The sequence below is a fragment of the Pongo pygmaeus genome, chromosome 12 (assembly GCF_028885625.2).
Source record: "Pongo pygmaeus isolate AG05252 chromosome 12, NHGRI_mPonPyg2-v2.0_pri, whole genome shotgun sequence".
Classification (NCBI taxonomy): domain Eukaryota; kingdom Metazoa; phylum Chordata; class Mammalia; order Primates; family Hominidae; genus Pongo; species Pongo pygmaeus.
The window spans coordinates 111,670,501-111,687,326 of NC_072385.2; the positions used below are offsets into that span (position 1 = coordinate 111,670,501).

A 16,826-nucleotide genomic window follows, 5' to 3' on the forward strand; every position below is an offset into this window, starting at 1 on the left:
AAAGACATTGCATAAAATATGTGGCCAGTACTCCTAAAAGCTGTGAAAGTCCTCAAAATTGAGGAAAATCTGAGATTCTAGGAGACTGTCTCATTCAAGAAATACCAAAAGAGATACAGCAGGTAAATATAATATGATTTCTTATGGTATCCAGTGATTTTGAAACATAAAAAAATACAGAAAAACTAAGGGATTCTGAATAAAATACGGATGTTACTTGTAATTCATTGATGTAGGTTCATTAATTGTGATAAAAGTTCCATACTAATATAAGATGTTAATAAGAAGGGAAACTAGGCATGTCATAAAGCAATTCTCTGTACTATATTACAACTTCTCTGTAAAATTACAGCTTCTAAAATAAAAGTGAATTAAAAAACAGCAAACAACAACAACAACAACAAAAATGGGCCCTGGAGTCAGACTGCCTGGATTTGAATCTTCATTTCTTTATTGGCTATATATGTGATTTATTTTCTTGGTTACAAAACTTCAATTTATTAGGTTATAAAATAGTGATAACACTAAGTATGTATTAATTTCAGGAATATTAGTTCCTTAAATAGAAATAGTTTCAAATTTTGGCTATACACACATACACACACACGCGCACACACACACACACACACACACACACACTTCTCACTTACTTGGTTAAATACAACCACTTCTGTTAGTAACATCCATAAAGTCATGACTCAGTAAACCAGTTTTTTTTTTTCGTCTTGTGGCTCCACTATCTTCAACTTGTTAATTTCAAGTGAAGAATGAATAACACATAGTAGTTACTAAAATCTCTATGTGCATTGAAAAAAGACCTCTATAATAGGTATGGGGGTTTTTAGAAGATTAGATCTTGATTCTGGTATCTGAGCAGAATAGCTTTGTCCAATGCTATGGAAAAGATCATACGAGAGAACGAGAACAAACAGGTGCCTGGCATTCTCACAGGGATGAGAACCTGTTTTCATCAGCCATACCAGAAAAATGAATGGGATTGTGTAGAATACTCAGGAAGATCTTGCCTAGGTAGTGTAGAGAAAATAGACCTAGACTAATTAGCAAATCTGAAAAGCAAGACCCAAAAGAACTAATTTTTATATATAAATTTATTTTTATCATACTTTAAGTTCTAGGGTACATGTGCACAACGTGCAGGTTTGTTACATATGTATACATGTGCCATGTTGGTGTGCTGCACCTATTAACTCGTTCATTTACATTAGGTATATCTCCTAATGCTATCCCTCCCCCATCCCGCCACCCCATGACAGGCCCCGGTGTGTGATATTCCCCTTCCTGTGTCACACATGCACACGTATGTTTATTCCAGCACTACTCACAATAGCAAAGACTTGGAACCAACCCAAATGTCCAACAATGATAGGCTGGATTAAGAAAATGTGGCACATATACACCACGGAATACTATGCAGCCATAAAAAATGATGAGTTCATGTCCTTTGTAGGGACATGGATGAAGCTGGAAACCATCATTCTCAGCAAACTATCTCAAGAACTAAATTGTTTTGAAGTAACTACATCCAAAAAAAAAAACTCAGTGATATTTATAGAAATAAAAAAAATCAAGTACCAAATAATGTAAAAGCACAACGTGTGATGCTCAATCAAACATTACCAAATATGCAGAGGAGAAAAACACAACTCCTAATGTGGAGAAAATCAATTGAAACTGGAGCAGAAGTGAAATGGATGTTATAAGAAGTGAATACAGATGTTAGAAAAGTCATTAGAACTATATTTTAGAGGTTCAGAAAGTTACATAGAGACAGGAAAGTTATATAAAACCAAACTTCTAAAGTGGAAAGTACAATATTTGAGATTAAAAGTACGGATGGGATTAATGACACATTAGGTGTTACAAATGAAAGAGTAATAAACTTAAACACATAGTAATGTAAACTATCCAAAGTAAAATAAAGAGAAGAAAAATAATCTTTAAATGTACAGGACATTAATAAGCTGTGTAATAGCTTTAAGTGGCTATATAAATGTACATAATTTTAATATATTCTATATACAAATAATTATATAATCTATATTACAACATAGATAGTATGTAATATTATTACATAAATATAATATAATAACATTGTATATATATACACACACATATGTATGTGACTAAATAATTGTAATCTCTTAAAAGAGCCAGGGCAGAAACACTATTTGTAGAAATACTGGCTGAAATTTTATAAAGTTGGAGGAAATTGTAAATCCACAGGCCAAAGAAGTTCAATGAATTGTTTATAATACAAGAGTAATAAAGACAGCTGTACAAACACAACATAATAAAATGACTAAACAGTGATACAGACTACATTATAAAGATAGCCAGGAAGTGGAGGAAGGCAGCATGTTACATACGGAGCAGTAAAGATGGGGATTACAGTATATTTCTCATCAGAAACAATGCAAGTGACAAGGAAGTAGAGAAAAAAACTTTAAAGTGGTAAAATAAAATATGTTCACCCTATGCATCCAGTGAAAATATTTTTCAAAAGTAAACATGAAATACTTTTTCATAAATAGAAATGGTAAAAAAAAGTATCATCAGAAGATGTACATAACAAGAAATATTAAAGGTAGCTCCTAAGGCAAAGGAAAATAACACCAGATGAAAATAGGGATCTTCACCAACAGACAAGAAACATTGAATATGGTAAAGATATAGGCAACTATGTATATATGTGTGTATGTGCATACATATGTATGTGTGTCATCTATAATTCTTTAGAATATTTATATCTGTGTTTTTAAACTTCTTTGAAAGATCATTGTTTAAACAAAAATAATAGCAAAGTCATGGGGATTTGTTAAAGGTGACAACACTGCATAAAATTCAGAAGGGACAAAAATAGAAGTATAGCGTTTTAATATTCTTTTATATAAAGTGGCATAACATCAATTAAAACTAAATTGTCATAAATTAATGGTATGTAACATAAATTCTAAATCAACTACTGAAACAACAAAACAAAGGGTTGTAGCTGAGAAGCAGCAAAATATATTAAATTGAATTATTAAACATCTGTTAATACAAAAGAAAGCAGAAAATAGAGAAAAATGGAATAAAAAAATGGGAAAAGTTGAAAACAAGTGGCAAGATGAGTGACTCAAACCTCACTACATCCTAGCTGTTGTATTACAAGTAGGTGGTCTAAACTTCCGTATTAAAGGCAAAGTTTGTCATTTTAATTGGAAACATTAAATTCAACTGTATAACTTACATGCTGTATGCAAATAAAGTATTTTAAACACAGAGTCACAAATAGGCCAAAAAGTAAAAGGATAGGAAATATATACTTTACTGACATTAGTTTTAAAAAGAAACTAGAGTGGCTATGTTAATATCAGACAAAGTAGAATTCAGGGAAAAGAATATTTCTTAGGATAAAGAAGGTCATTTTATACTGATAAAGGAGTCAATTCATCCAAAGGACATAACGTTCATAAATGTTTATGTACCTAATAACAGATCTTCAAAATTCATGAAGCAAAAACTGATGTAAGTGCAAGGAGAAAGAAACAAAACTAAATTATAGCTCAAGAACCCAATAACCCTATCTTCATAATTGGTAGAACAAGTAAATACAAAATCATCAAGGATATACAAGACTTAACAATATCAACCAACTTACATCAGAACACTTATGTCAACAACAGAACATGCATTCTTTTCAAAAGCACATGAATATTTGCTGAAATAGACTGTATTCTAGGACACAAAAAAATGGCTCAATAAATTTAGGAGAATTCAAATCACACAAAGTATGTTCTCACACCACAATCACATTAAATTAAAATTAATAATAGAAGTTTCTCTGGAAGATCCTCAGGCATTTTAGAACTATATAACACACTTCTAAATAATCTAGGGATCAAAGAAGAAGAGGGAAATTAGAACATATTTTAAACTGAATGACAGAGTCTATTTTACCCCCCTGCCACCTCCACCAGAACAGGTGCTGGTATCCACAGCTGAGAAACCCACAGATGGTTCAAATAACAGGACTCTGTGCAGACAACCCCCAGTACCAGCCCAGAGCCTGGTAGACTTGCTGAGTGGCTAGATACAGAAGAGAGATAGCAATCACTACAGCTCTGGTCTCAGGAAGCCACATCCCTGGGAAAAGTGGGAGAGTTCTATATCAAGGGAACACCCTGTGGGACAAAAGAATCTGAACAACAGCCTTCAGCCCTAGATCTTCCCTTTGACAGAGCCCACCCAAATGGGAAGGAACCAGAAAACCAACTCTGGTAATATGACAAAACAAGGTTCTTTTACACCCCACAAAATCACACTAGCTCACCAGCAATGGATCCAAACCAAGAAGAAATCCCTGATTTATCTGAAAAAGAATTCAGGAGGTTAGTTATTAAGCTGATCAGGTAGGCAGCAGAGAAAGGTGAAGCTCAATGTAAGGAAATCAAAAAAAGGATACAAGAAGTGAAGGGAGAAATATTCCATGAAATACCATAAATAAAAAACAATCAAAACTTCAGGAAACAATGGACACACTTATAGAAATGCAAAATCCTCTGGAATGTCTCAGGAATACAATCGAACAAGTAGAAGAAAGAAATTCAGAGCTTGAAGACAAGGTCTTCAAATTAACTCTATCCAACAAAGACAAAGAAAAGAAAATAAGAAAATATGAACAAAGTCTCCAAGAAATCTGGGATTATGTTAAATGACCAAACCTAAGAATAATCGGTGTTCCCAAGGAAGAAGAGGAGTCTAAAAGTTTGGAAAATATATTGGGGGAATAATTGAGGAAAACTTCCCCAACCTTGCCAGAGACTTAGACATCCGAATACAAGAAGCACAAAGAATACCTGGGAAATTCATCACAGAAAGATCATCATCTAGGGACATCGTCATCAGGTTATCTAAAGTTAAGACAAAGGAAACAATCTTAAGAGCTGTGAGACAAAAGCACAAGGTAACCTATAAAGAAAACCTAACAGATTAATAGCAGATTTCTCATTAGAAATCCTTCAAGCTAGAAAGGATTGGGATGTTATCTTTGGTCTCCTCAAACAAAACAATTATCAGCCAAGAATTTTGTATCCAGAGAAACTAAGCTTCATATATGAAGGAAAAATACAATCTTTTTCAGACAAACAAATGCTGAGAGAATTCACCACTACCATGCCACTACTACAAGAACTGCTAAAAGGAGCTCTAAATCTTGAAACAAAGCCTGGAAACACATCAAAAGAGAACCTCTATAAAGCATAAATCACACAGGACCTATAAAACAAAAATACAATTTAAAAGACAAAAAAACAAAAAACAAAAAACAAGAAACCAAGGTATACAAGCAACAAATAGCAGTATAAACAGAATAGTACCTCACATCTCAATACTAACATTGAATGTAAATGGCCTAAATGTACCACTTAAAATACACAGAATTGCAGAATGGATAAGAATTCACCGATCAACTATCTGCTGCCTTTAAGAGACTTACCTAACACATAAGGACTCACATAAACTTAAGGTAAAAGGGTGGAAAAATACATTTCATGCAAATGGACACCAAAAGTGAGCAGGAGTAGCTATTGTTATATCAGACAAAACAAACTTTAAAGCAACAGCATTAAAAAGACAAAGAGGGACATTGTATAATGATAAAAGGCCAACAGGAAAATATCACAATCCTCAACATGTATGCTCCTAACACCGGAGGTCCCAAATTTATAAAACAATTACTAATAGACCTAAGAAATGAGATAAACAACAACACAATAATAGTGGGGGACTTCAGTACTCCACTAACAGCAGAAAGTCAGAAAGTCAACTCAAGACAGAAAGTCAAAAAAGAAACAATGGATTTAAACTATACTCTGGAACAAATGGACTTAACAGACATATACAGAGCATTCCATCTAACGACTGCAGAATATACATTCCATTCAACGGCGCAGGGAACTTTCTCCAAGATAGCTCATATGATAGGCCACAAAATGAGCCTCAATAAATTTAAGAAAATTGAAATTTTTCAAGTACTCTCTCAGACCACAGTGTAATAAAACTGGAAATCAACTCTAAAAGGAACCTTCAAAACCATGCCAACACATTAAAATTAAATAACCTGCTCCTAAATGATCATTGGGTCAACAATCAAATCAAGATGGAAATTAAAAAATTCTTTGAACTGAACAACAATAGTGACACAATCTATCAAAACCTCTGGGATATAGCAAAGGTGGTGCTAAAAGCAAAGTTCATAGCCCTAAATGGCTACACCAAAAAGTCTGAAAGAGCACAAACAGATAATCTAAGGTCACACCTCAAGAAACTAGAGAAACAAGAAGAAACCAAACCCAAACCCAGCAAAAGAAAGGAAATAGCCAAGATCAGAGCAGAACTAAATGAAATTGAAACAAACAAACAAAATAAAAATACAAAAGATAAGTGAAACAAAAAGCTGGTTCTTTGAGAAGATAAATAAAAGTTATAGGCCATTAGCAAGATTAACCAAGATAAGAATAGAGAAAATCCAAATGACTTCAATAAGAAATGAAACAGGAGATATTACAACTGACACCACAGAAATACAAAAGATCATTCAAGGCTACTATGATCACCTTTATGCACATAAACCAGAAAACCTAGAAGAGATGGATAAATTCCTGGAAAGATACAAGCCTCCTAGCTTAAATCAGAAAGAATTAGCAACTTTGAACAGGCCAAATACAAGCAACGAGATTGAAATGGTAATGAAAAGATTACCAACAAAAAAAGTCCAGGACTAGGTGGATTCACAGCAGAATTCTACCAGACATTCAAAGAAGACTTTGTACCAATTCTATTGACACTATTCCACAACATAGAGAAAGAGAAAACCCTCCCTAAATCATTCTATGAAGCTAGTATCACTCTAATACCAAAATCAGGAGAGGACATAACCAAAACAGAAAATTACATAACAATGTCCCTGATGAACGTAGATGCTAAAATCCTTAACAAAATACTAGCTACTGAATCCAACAACATGTCAAAAAGATAATCCACCATGATGAAGTGGGTTTCATACCAGAGATTCAGGGATGGTTTAACATATGCAAGTCAATAAATGTGATACACCACATAAACAGAATTAAAAACAAAAATCACGTGATCATCTCAATAGCTGCAGAAAAAGCACTCAACAAAATCCATCATCCATTTATGATTAAAACTTGCAGCAAAATTGGCATAAAAGGGACATACCTCAATCTATGACAAGACCATAGTCAACATAATACTGAATGGGGAAAAGTTGAAACTGTTCCCTCTGAGAACTATAACAAAACAAGGTTGTCCTCTCTCACCACTCCGCTTTAACATAGTACTGGAAGTCCTAGCCAGAGCAATCAAACAAGAGAAAGAAATAAAGGGCATCCAAATTAGTAAAGAGGAAGCCAAACTGTTTCTGTTTGCTGAAAATATGATCGTCTACCTAAAAAACCCTAAATACTCCTCCAAAAAGTTCCTAGAACTGATAAAAGAATCCAGCAAAGTTTCTGGATACAAAATTAATGTACACAAATCAGTAACTCTTCTATACACCAACAGTGACCAAGATGAGAATCAAATCAAGAACTCAACCCATTTTACAATAGCTGCAAAAAAATAAAAATACTTAGGATTATAACTAAACAAGGAAGTGAAAGACCTTTAGAAGGAAAACTAAGAGACACTGCTGAAAGAAATCATGGACAACACAAACAAATGGAAATACATCCCATGCTCATGGATGGGTAGAAGCAATATTGTGAAAATGACCACCCTGAAAAAAGCAATCTACAAATTCAATGCAATTATCATCAAAATACCACCATCATCCCTCACAGAATTAGATGAAAACAATTCTAAAATTCATATGGAACCAAAAAGAGCCCGCATAGCCAAAGCAAGACTAAGCAAAAAGAACAAATCTGGAGGCATCACATTACTTAATTTCAAACTATACTATAGAGCCATAGTCACCAAAACACTAAAACAGCATGGCACTGGTATGAAAATAGGCATAAAGACCAATGGAACAGAATAGAGAACCCAGAAATAAACCCAAACACTTACAGCCAACTGATCTTAGACAAAGCAAACAAAAACATAAAGTGGGGAAAGGATACCCTATTCAACAAATGGTGCTGGGATAATTGGCTAGCCACATGTAGAAGAATGAAACTGGATCCTTATCTCTCACCTTATACAAAAATCAACTCAAGATGGATTAAAGACTTCAATCTAAGACTTGAAAATATAGAAATTCTATCAATTAACATTGGAATAACCCTTCTAGACACTGGTTTAGGCAAGGATTTTATGACCAAGAACCCAAGAGCAAATGCAATAAAAACAAATATAAGTAGTTGGGACTTAATTAAACTAAAGAGCTTTCGCACAGCAAAAGTAGTAGCAGAGTAAACAGACAACCCATAGAGTGGGAACAATATCTTCACAGTCTATACATCTGACAGAGGGCTAATATCCAGAATCTACAACAAACTCAAACAAATCAACAAGAAAAAAATCCTATCAAAATTGGGCTAGGGACATAAATAGACAATTCTCAAAAAAAGATACACAAATGGCCGACAAACATATGAAAAAATGTTCAACATCACTAATGATCAGGGAAATGCAAATCAAAACCACAATGAAATACCACGTTACTCCTGCAAGAATGGCCATAATCAAAAAAATTTTTTAAAAAGTAGAGTTGGCATGGATGCAGTGAACAGGGAAGACTTTTACACTGCTGGAGGGAATGTAAACTAGTACAACCACTACGAAAGACAATATGGAGATTCCTCAAAGAACTAAAGGTAGAACTACCATTTGATCCAGCAATCCCACTACTAGGTATCTACCCAGAGGAAAAGAAGAAGTCATTATGAAAAAGATATGTGAACACACATGTTTATAGCAGCACAATTCACAACTGCAAAAACGTGGAACCAGGACAAATGCCCATCAATCAATGAGTGGATAAACTGTGATATATATATATATATCTCACATATATATATTACATATGTGATATATATTATATATATCACATATAATATAAATATAATATATATTATATATATATATATATATAAATACTACTCAGCCATAAGAAGGAATGAATTAATGACATTCACAGCAACCTGGATGAGACTGGAGACTATTATTCTAAGTGAAGTAACTCAGGAGTGGAAAACCAAACATCGTATGTTCTCACTCATAAGTGGGAGCTAAGCTATGAGGATGCAAAGGCATATAATAATGACACAATGAACTTTGGGGACTCGGGGAAAGGGTCAGAAGGGGGTGAGGGATAAAAAACAACAAACAGGGTGCAGTGTATACTTCTTGGGTGATGGGCGCGCCAAAATCTCACAATTCACCACTAAAGAACTTACTTATATAACCAAACACCACTCGTTCCTCAACAATCAAACATCACTTGTTCCTTTTATTTTTTATGGAAATAAAAAAATAAAAAATAAAAATAAATTAAAAAATAAAAATATAAAAATAAAAATAAATAATAAATAATAAAAATAAATAAAAATTAAATTAAAATAAGAACAAATTATAATGATAAATGAGTTTATTTCACATTTTAATTATAATGCCTTTTATTTGTATAGAACTTTAAAATGTCTAAAGTAGGGCTATGTAAAAAAAAACGTATTTTAAGTTGAATGACTAATAAAAACACAACACGTTAAAATTTGTGGAATGTTCCTAAAGCAGTAACTTAGTGGAAAACCTTCTAGCACAGAAGATTTACATTTAAAAAAAAAATGGTCTTAAATCAATGACCTCAGCTTTTATCAATAACCTTGCTAAAGAAAAGCAAATTGAACCCAAAGTAAGAATGAAAAAGAAATAATAAAGACCAGAATTTAATTCACTGAAAAAAGAGAAAAAATGGAGAAAAATCCATTAAATAAAAGGCTGATTTTCTGAGAAGGAAAATAACTTAGATTATATCATGACCAGCTAGATCATACCCATTTCTGAGGTCTACCCCAAAATGCAAAATTGGTTGAACACTCAAAGATCCATCAATAATTCAACATATTGACAAAATTAAAAAGAAAACATAGATGATCCCAAATAAATGCAGAAAAGCATTTGATAAAATTCAACATCCATTCCTGATAAAAGCTCTTAGCAAACTAGGAACAACAGAAAACTTCCTCGATCCAAGGAAGGGAATTGGTGAATAACCTACAGCTAACATAACACTTAATGGTAAAGACAGATTGTCTTCCATGAAAAATCAAGAACAGAGGTTTTTCTCTCACCACTTCTATTCTCTCTTTATTGCACTAGCCACTGAAATAGTGAGAGAGGATGAAGTAAAAGTCATACAGCTGGAAAGAAAAAAATAAAACTTTTGCATGAACAAAATCATTGTCTATGTGAAAAAAATTTTAAAATCTGCAAAAAACTACTAGAACATGTGAGTTTAGCAAGTTTGTAAGATACGTGATCAATAGGCAAAATATGTTTCTATAAAATAGCATCAAATGATTAGAAATTAAAATAAAAATGTATGACTTAAATAGCATAAAAATGAATATACAGTGACAAATCTCACAAAATATGTATACAACTTTGACATTGAAAACTATGAAACACTGCTAAGAGTATTTTTGAAATATCTAAAAAAAATGAAAGGATATGCTATGTTCAAGGGTAGAAAGACTCAGTATTCCTAAAATGTTAACTCTCCCCAATTTGACCTTTAGATTCAATCCTAGCACATTTTTTATAGATTTGATAAGCTGATTATAAAGTTCATATAAAAACACAAAAGGCTTAGAATATACAAAGTGAGAGTTCAAGATTTCTTATGAAAGTTATCAAAGTAGTGTGAAATTGACATAAAGACAGACAAGTAAATCAACAAAACATAGTAGTGCACACAGAAATAAACCCACACATATGAAGAATTTATGTTTTTACAATAGTACAAAAACATTTCAGTGGAGAAAGTAATCTTTTCAATGGATGGTACCAGAACAAATGAAATTAAATTTTAGCATCAAACTTAAAAATCAAAACTTAAAACTTTGTCTTTTGAAGAATATCCTTAGGAGAATGAATTTAACCATGTCAATGCAGTCTTTTTTACACTACTATTAACTAAAGAAAAATGGATGCTCTTTAAAGATTTTTTTAAGATTAGGAAAGAAAAAAGTCAGAAGGGCAAAATCAGCAATAAAAGGTGGATATCTAATGACTTCCCAGCAGAACTCCCACAAAGTTGCCCTTGTTTGATGAGAGGTGAGCAGGATCATTGTTGTAGTGGAGAAAGACTCACTGGAAAAGCTTTCCTGTGTGTTCTTCTGCTACAGCTTTGGCTAACTTTTTAAAAGCACTTTCATAACAAGCAGATGTTAGTCTTCTCTACCCCTCCACAGAATCAACAAGTAAATGCCTTGAGCATCCCAAAATCTTTTGCCAAAACCTTTGCTCTTGCTTGTTTTTTGCTTTGACTGGACCACTTCCACTTTTTGGTAATCACTGCTTTGATTGTACTTTGCATTCCAGATCATACTGATAAAGCCATGTTTCTATCTTGATCCCGTTTGTTTAAAATTTATATTGGAAGTTGTGCTGTCATCTGCAGCTGATTTAGGCACCCACTGAGTGCAAAGTTTCTTGAACTTTGTTTTTTCAGCTGGAATTTTGTAATCTGAACCAATTAACATGTGTATGGTGTTGGGTATTGTTTGCACTGTTAATTGTCAGAACTCATGTTCACTGCTGAAGGGAATGTAAATTAGTACAGCCACTATGGAGAACAGTTTGGAGGTTCCTCAAAAAATTAAAAATAGAGCTACCATATGATCCAGCAATCCCACTTCTAGGTATATACCCAAAAGAAAGAAAATCAGTGTATCAAAGAGATATCTGCAACACCCATATTTGTTGAAGTGCTATTCATAATACCCAAGATTTGGAAGCAATGTAAGTGTCTGTCAACAGATGAATGGATAAAGAAAATTTACATATATGTGACGGAGTACTATTCAGCCATAAAAAGCATGTGATCCTATCACTTCTAACAACATGGATGGAACTGGAGGTCATTATGTTAAGTGAAAAAAGTCAGCCACAGAAAGACAAACTTGCATATTCTCACTTATTTGTGGGAGATAAAATAATTACAACAGTTAAACTCATGGACCTAGAGAGTAGAATGATGGTTACCAGAGGCTGGGAAAGGTAGTGCCAGGAGTTAAGGGACAGTGGGGTTAGTTAATGGGTATAAAAACCTAGTTAGCACAAATAAGATGTAGTATTTGATAGCACAACAGGGTGATGACAGTCAACAATGATTTGTTGTACTTTTAAAAATAACTACAAGTGGGGGTGGGTGGGGGGGAGCAAGGAGAGGGAGTGCATTAGGACAAATACCTAATGCATGCAGGGCTTAAAACCTAGAAGACGGGTTGATGGGTGCAGCAAACCATCATGGCACATGTATACCTATGTAACAAACCTGAACATTCTGCACATGTATCCCATAACTTAAAGTAAAATAAAAAAAAGAATAGGAATTTTAGTGTTAATAAAATAAAAGTTCAACACTAAAATAAATAAATACATAAATAAATAAATAACAAGTACAAGGTCAGGTGCAGTGACTCACGCCTGTAATCCCAGCACTTTGGGAGGCTGAGGTGGGAGGATCACTTGTGTCCAGGAGTTCAAGACAAGCCTGGACAACATAGTGAGACCTCATTTTACAAAAAATACAAAAGTTAGCTGGACCTGGTGGCACATACCTGTAGTCCCAGCTACTTGGTAGGCTGAAGTGGGAGGATCGTTTGAGGTCAGGAGGTTGAGGCTGCAGTGAGTTGTGTTTGTGCCACTGCCCTCCATCCCCGGAAACAGAGTGAGACCTGTTTCAAGAAACATAAAAATAATGAAAATGTAAAAATAAAATAATTTAAAGAGTATAATTGGGGTGTTTGTAACACAAAGAAAGGATAATATGCTCCATTCACCCTGATGTGATTATTAGGCCAACACATGCCAGTGTCAAATTATCTCATGTATCACATAAATATATGCACCTACTATGTATCCACAAACAAATTTAAAAAGAGTTTAAGTAAAACTAACTTAATTTTCCAAAGGTTATTTTTGTTACCTTGGGGGCTAGATATATCTCTTAAGCTTCTAGAATAAACAGATGGAATTTGAGGAGGACGAAGAACATCTAAGACATTTAGGGCAAGAAAATGGTGTCTAAAATCAAATATAGATGCCCCATCCTATCCTATGCTCTCTCTCCCCACATACACATTTGTTTCATTTTATCAGACAAATGCTTTGTAGGACAAACCTTAGGGCAATCATAAGAGTATGAATTCAGGTCTATAAATTGTTTTTCTGAAAGTCTGTGAAGTGTCTTGAAGCTGAATAATCCTGAGAATCATTCAGAAGATGGAAAATCTTAAATAAGGGCATGGATACTTATTCTTTAAAATGAATGTTACAAAATAACAGTGGGCAATAAAAATAATGTAGTGATATGTAAAGAAGACATGCAGCCTAACTTAGTCACCAAACCACCCTCCTCAGCCAAGATTCATTAGTCTCCACATCAGTTTTGCTATTGAGTACCTTTATAGAAATGCATGCAATGTAATGGAAATGTACCTGTACCTTATTATACAAGTCGTCTGAATATAAATAATGCAGGAGGCCTGCTCTCTGCAAAAAGATGTTGTGTTAGAAAAAGAAAACTGTAAACAGATTTCTAGTGATAGGTATTGTATATGCTCCAGACAGCATCAAGCTTTCATATGTGTGTGAGTGCAAATGTGAATACGTCCTCTTCGACACACACACACACACGCGCACACACACACACACACACACACACACTCCTTTAATGGCACTGGATTTGTGCTTGCTTGTGTTTTTGTTTTTTGTTTTACTTTTTCTTTTGTATTCCTCAGCGAATCTTTACAGAATCTGTAATGTGAGTGTTCTTTGTTCATGATATTGTATACAAGGTTCTCCTGAAAATTAATAAGGCTGCCTCCAACTCAATGCCCTATTTGCATACTGCTCCCCTACCAGTTAGCTTTTGATTTTCCTCTGTATCTCTTTATCTTCAGGCTGTAGCTGAATGGTTCCTCTGCCAAATCCCAGATCACACTTTCATACAGATTTCACATGATATTCTTCTTCAATTCTGGACCTTGTATTTTGGGCATTTACTGCTGTAAGGCTCTTATGATTATTTTATATTTCCTTTTTCCAAAAGATAAAATATGTGTCAAATTAACTTAATAAGGCAGTGCTAAAGGGTTAATGAAAACAGAATTCTATAATAATAATTAGGATTATAACCAAGAGCTTTCCAGTAAAGTTACAGTGCAATTAACCCTTTAAGAGTATAATATTAAGTAAATCTAATTTAATAGAACGTTAAATTGGTGGGTATTCTGTTTTTGTTTTTGTTTTTGTTTTTGTTTTTGTTTTTGTTTTTGTTTCTTACTACCGGGATTCCCTCTGAGAAGAATTCAGCAAAGGGAAGACTTAGCTGCTCCTTTATGGCCTAATATAATTGAAGTCTTTGATGCATGGACAAAAAGAGTTAGACTTGCTGAGGGTGAGCTTCCAATATTCATTCTCTCTTTCTCTCTCCCTCTCTCTCTCTCTCTCTCTCTCTCTCTGTCTCTCTTCTCAAACCATCTCTTGCTTCCCAGAAGGCTCTACTGTACATCATTAGTTCATGATGTTTACAAGGCCATTACTTAGTAACTCTTGATTTTGAGGTTGAGATTAGCCGTATCTTTTAATCAATCAAAGGCACGTCATTTCCGCTGGAGAGCACATATTCAGCTCTTAGGAATCTCATGGCCCTTGGCCTGTCCCAAGATTCTGAACATTCCCCCTTCCCTTGAAAACTCATTTTCTCTTTATAATTTCAAATATCTCCTGGAATGGGCAATATTTACATACTTTTCAGCCAGAAGAATATGACAGTTTGCATAATTTTACCCTCTTAAATTAAATCCAAATCACCTTGGATGCCAACATAATGGCAAGAGAACCTTTCAGAAAGCCATGACCAAAATGTTGAATAGTTTTAAAAGTTATATGGGGGAAAAAACAAAACGTTTGATTTTAAAGCCTTTACTGAATATTTATTAGAGGAAGAGAACAGAGCAGGAAACATGCATTTCTTTGTAACAAGTCACATCTCAGGTGTCAAAGGCACAGAAGTGCCATGTGCAAGCAGTGGAAAACAAAGTAGAGCCGCCCTGCTCAGCACGGGCTGACATATGTGTAAAATGTTACTCCTGCAGGAGGCTCAGCAGCAGAACAGATGAGCTAGCAGTTAAAGAAGTGTTCAACCTCTTGTATGTGGATTTTGTCTTGACTGTCTCAGAAGATGCATGGTGTTCCTTTAGAAGTGTTGTCTTTGTTTGACTCAATAGTTACCTTTTGGATAATCAAGCAGAGTGAAAAAGCATATCTGTACCTAATGCTGATGAGGAGGTATCACAGGATCTGAACTGGCACTGGGTGACACATATATCTTAGCTTGTTCGCTAGCCATTCTCCCCCTTCACATGTATGTTGTGATATTATTCTAGACCGAATTACTTATGCTTTACGACATGTACAGAAGCAAATTTGCATGTCGATTTTCTTGGTGAAGGGAGAGATGGATGTATTCTAACGTCAGATAAACTCACTCAGATAAGTAACTGAAGTCGCTCTACAAGGAGACAGGATTTGCCTTGTTAAAGTGTGAACAAGAAGGCACTCTCCAGCAAGGCAATGGATCTCAGGAGAGGGGAGCAAGTTGGGAATTGGGGTATATCACAAGACAAAATCACGTAAGAGGTGTCCATTTTTGTGCCCCACCCGTCACACTTGGGCCTAGAAGGTTAGTCATATGCAGCATGCAGCTTTTATTTTTGAACATTCCTCAATACACTTAAATTTCCTTTTGTTACCAAAACTCCTCAGTAAAATCAACATTTCCATTAAAATGTGTAAACATCTTGTAGAAAATTAAGCAATGGACCTTTAATGGAAATACAGTCTACCCCATATTCTCCTTTCCTGTTTTGAAAAGTCTGTGAGGAAGAAGTGATATCTTATTGAGGAGAACTGTGGAATAGAAGTTCTAGGTGTTTGCCAGTATTAGTAACCCCTCAAAAGCTGAATTCAGATATTCATAAGATAGAGAAATAACAGCCCAGGGACACAGTTCAAAGGCTAAAGGGAGACAACTCCCTCTTCTCAAAACCTTATAGGAAATTTATCCTTACAGGGAATGAAACTACCAACAAGATAAGACTTCCTATATACTTAACAAGAAGTGACAGCAATGTTTAGCCTTTCGTTAAATGTCTTTTGTAGGCATGTTGAACTCTCATTACTACCTTGGAAAAATATTGAGATACGCAAGATGGTTTTTCTTTTTTAAAATGTCCCAAGATTGTGGTAATTTCAGGATCCATTTTGATTTATCTTATTGGCTTTATTATTTGGTGCCAGCTCTTATATTCACTTCTTTTCAAAGAGTAGACCTGCCTCTAGATATTTCTTCCTTTTTATCTAATCTATTGACTCTAGTTAGTGATGAATGAGAAAACAAGTAACAGTAAACTAGAATAATAGAAAATGATTTTGTAAGTTGAGCCTGAACAGATTGCTTATAAGTTAAGAGCAGACCCGGTGTTAGTTTAGATCAGGTATTAGCTCCTCCAGGCAGGCAGCTCTGATTCTCTGGAGCTTCCCTAGTGCACCCTACTTGGTTCCTCCGA

At 34.4% G+C, this 16,826-nt stretch overlaps 1 long non-coding RNA gene across 3 annotated transcripts in view; it reads right to left on the reverse strand.

Annotated features, from left to right (window-relative positions):
- LOC129030695 (uncharacterized) overlaps positions 1-16,826 on the reverse strand; it is a 114,389-nt gene that overhangs the window by 38,073 nt on the left and 59,490 nt on the right. For all 3 annotated transcript variants that reach the window (XR_008500730.1, XR_008500729.1, XR_008500728.1), the window contains one exon: positions 12,813-12,929. This is a non-coding gene — a long non-coding RNA (uncharacterized LOC129030695). The remainder of the gene's footprint in view (positions 1-12,812; positions 12,930-16,826) is intronic.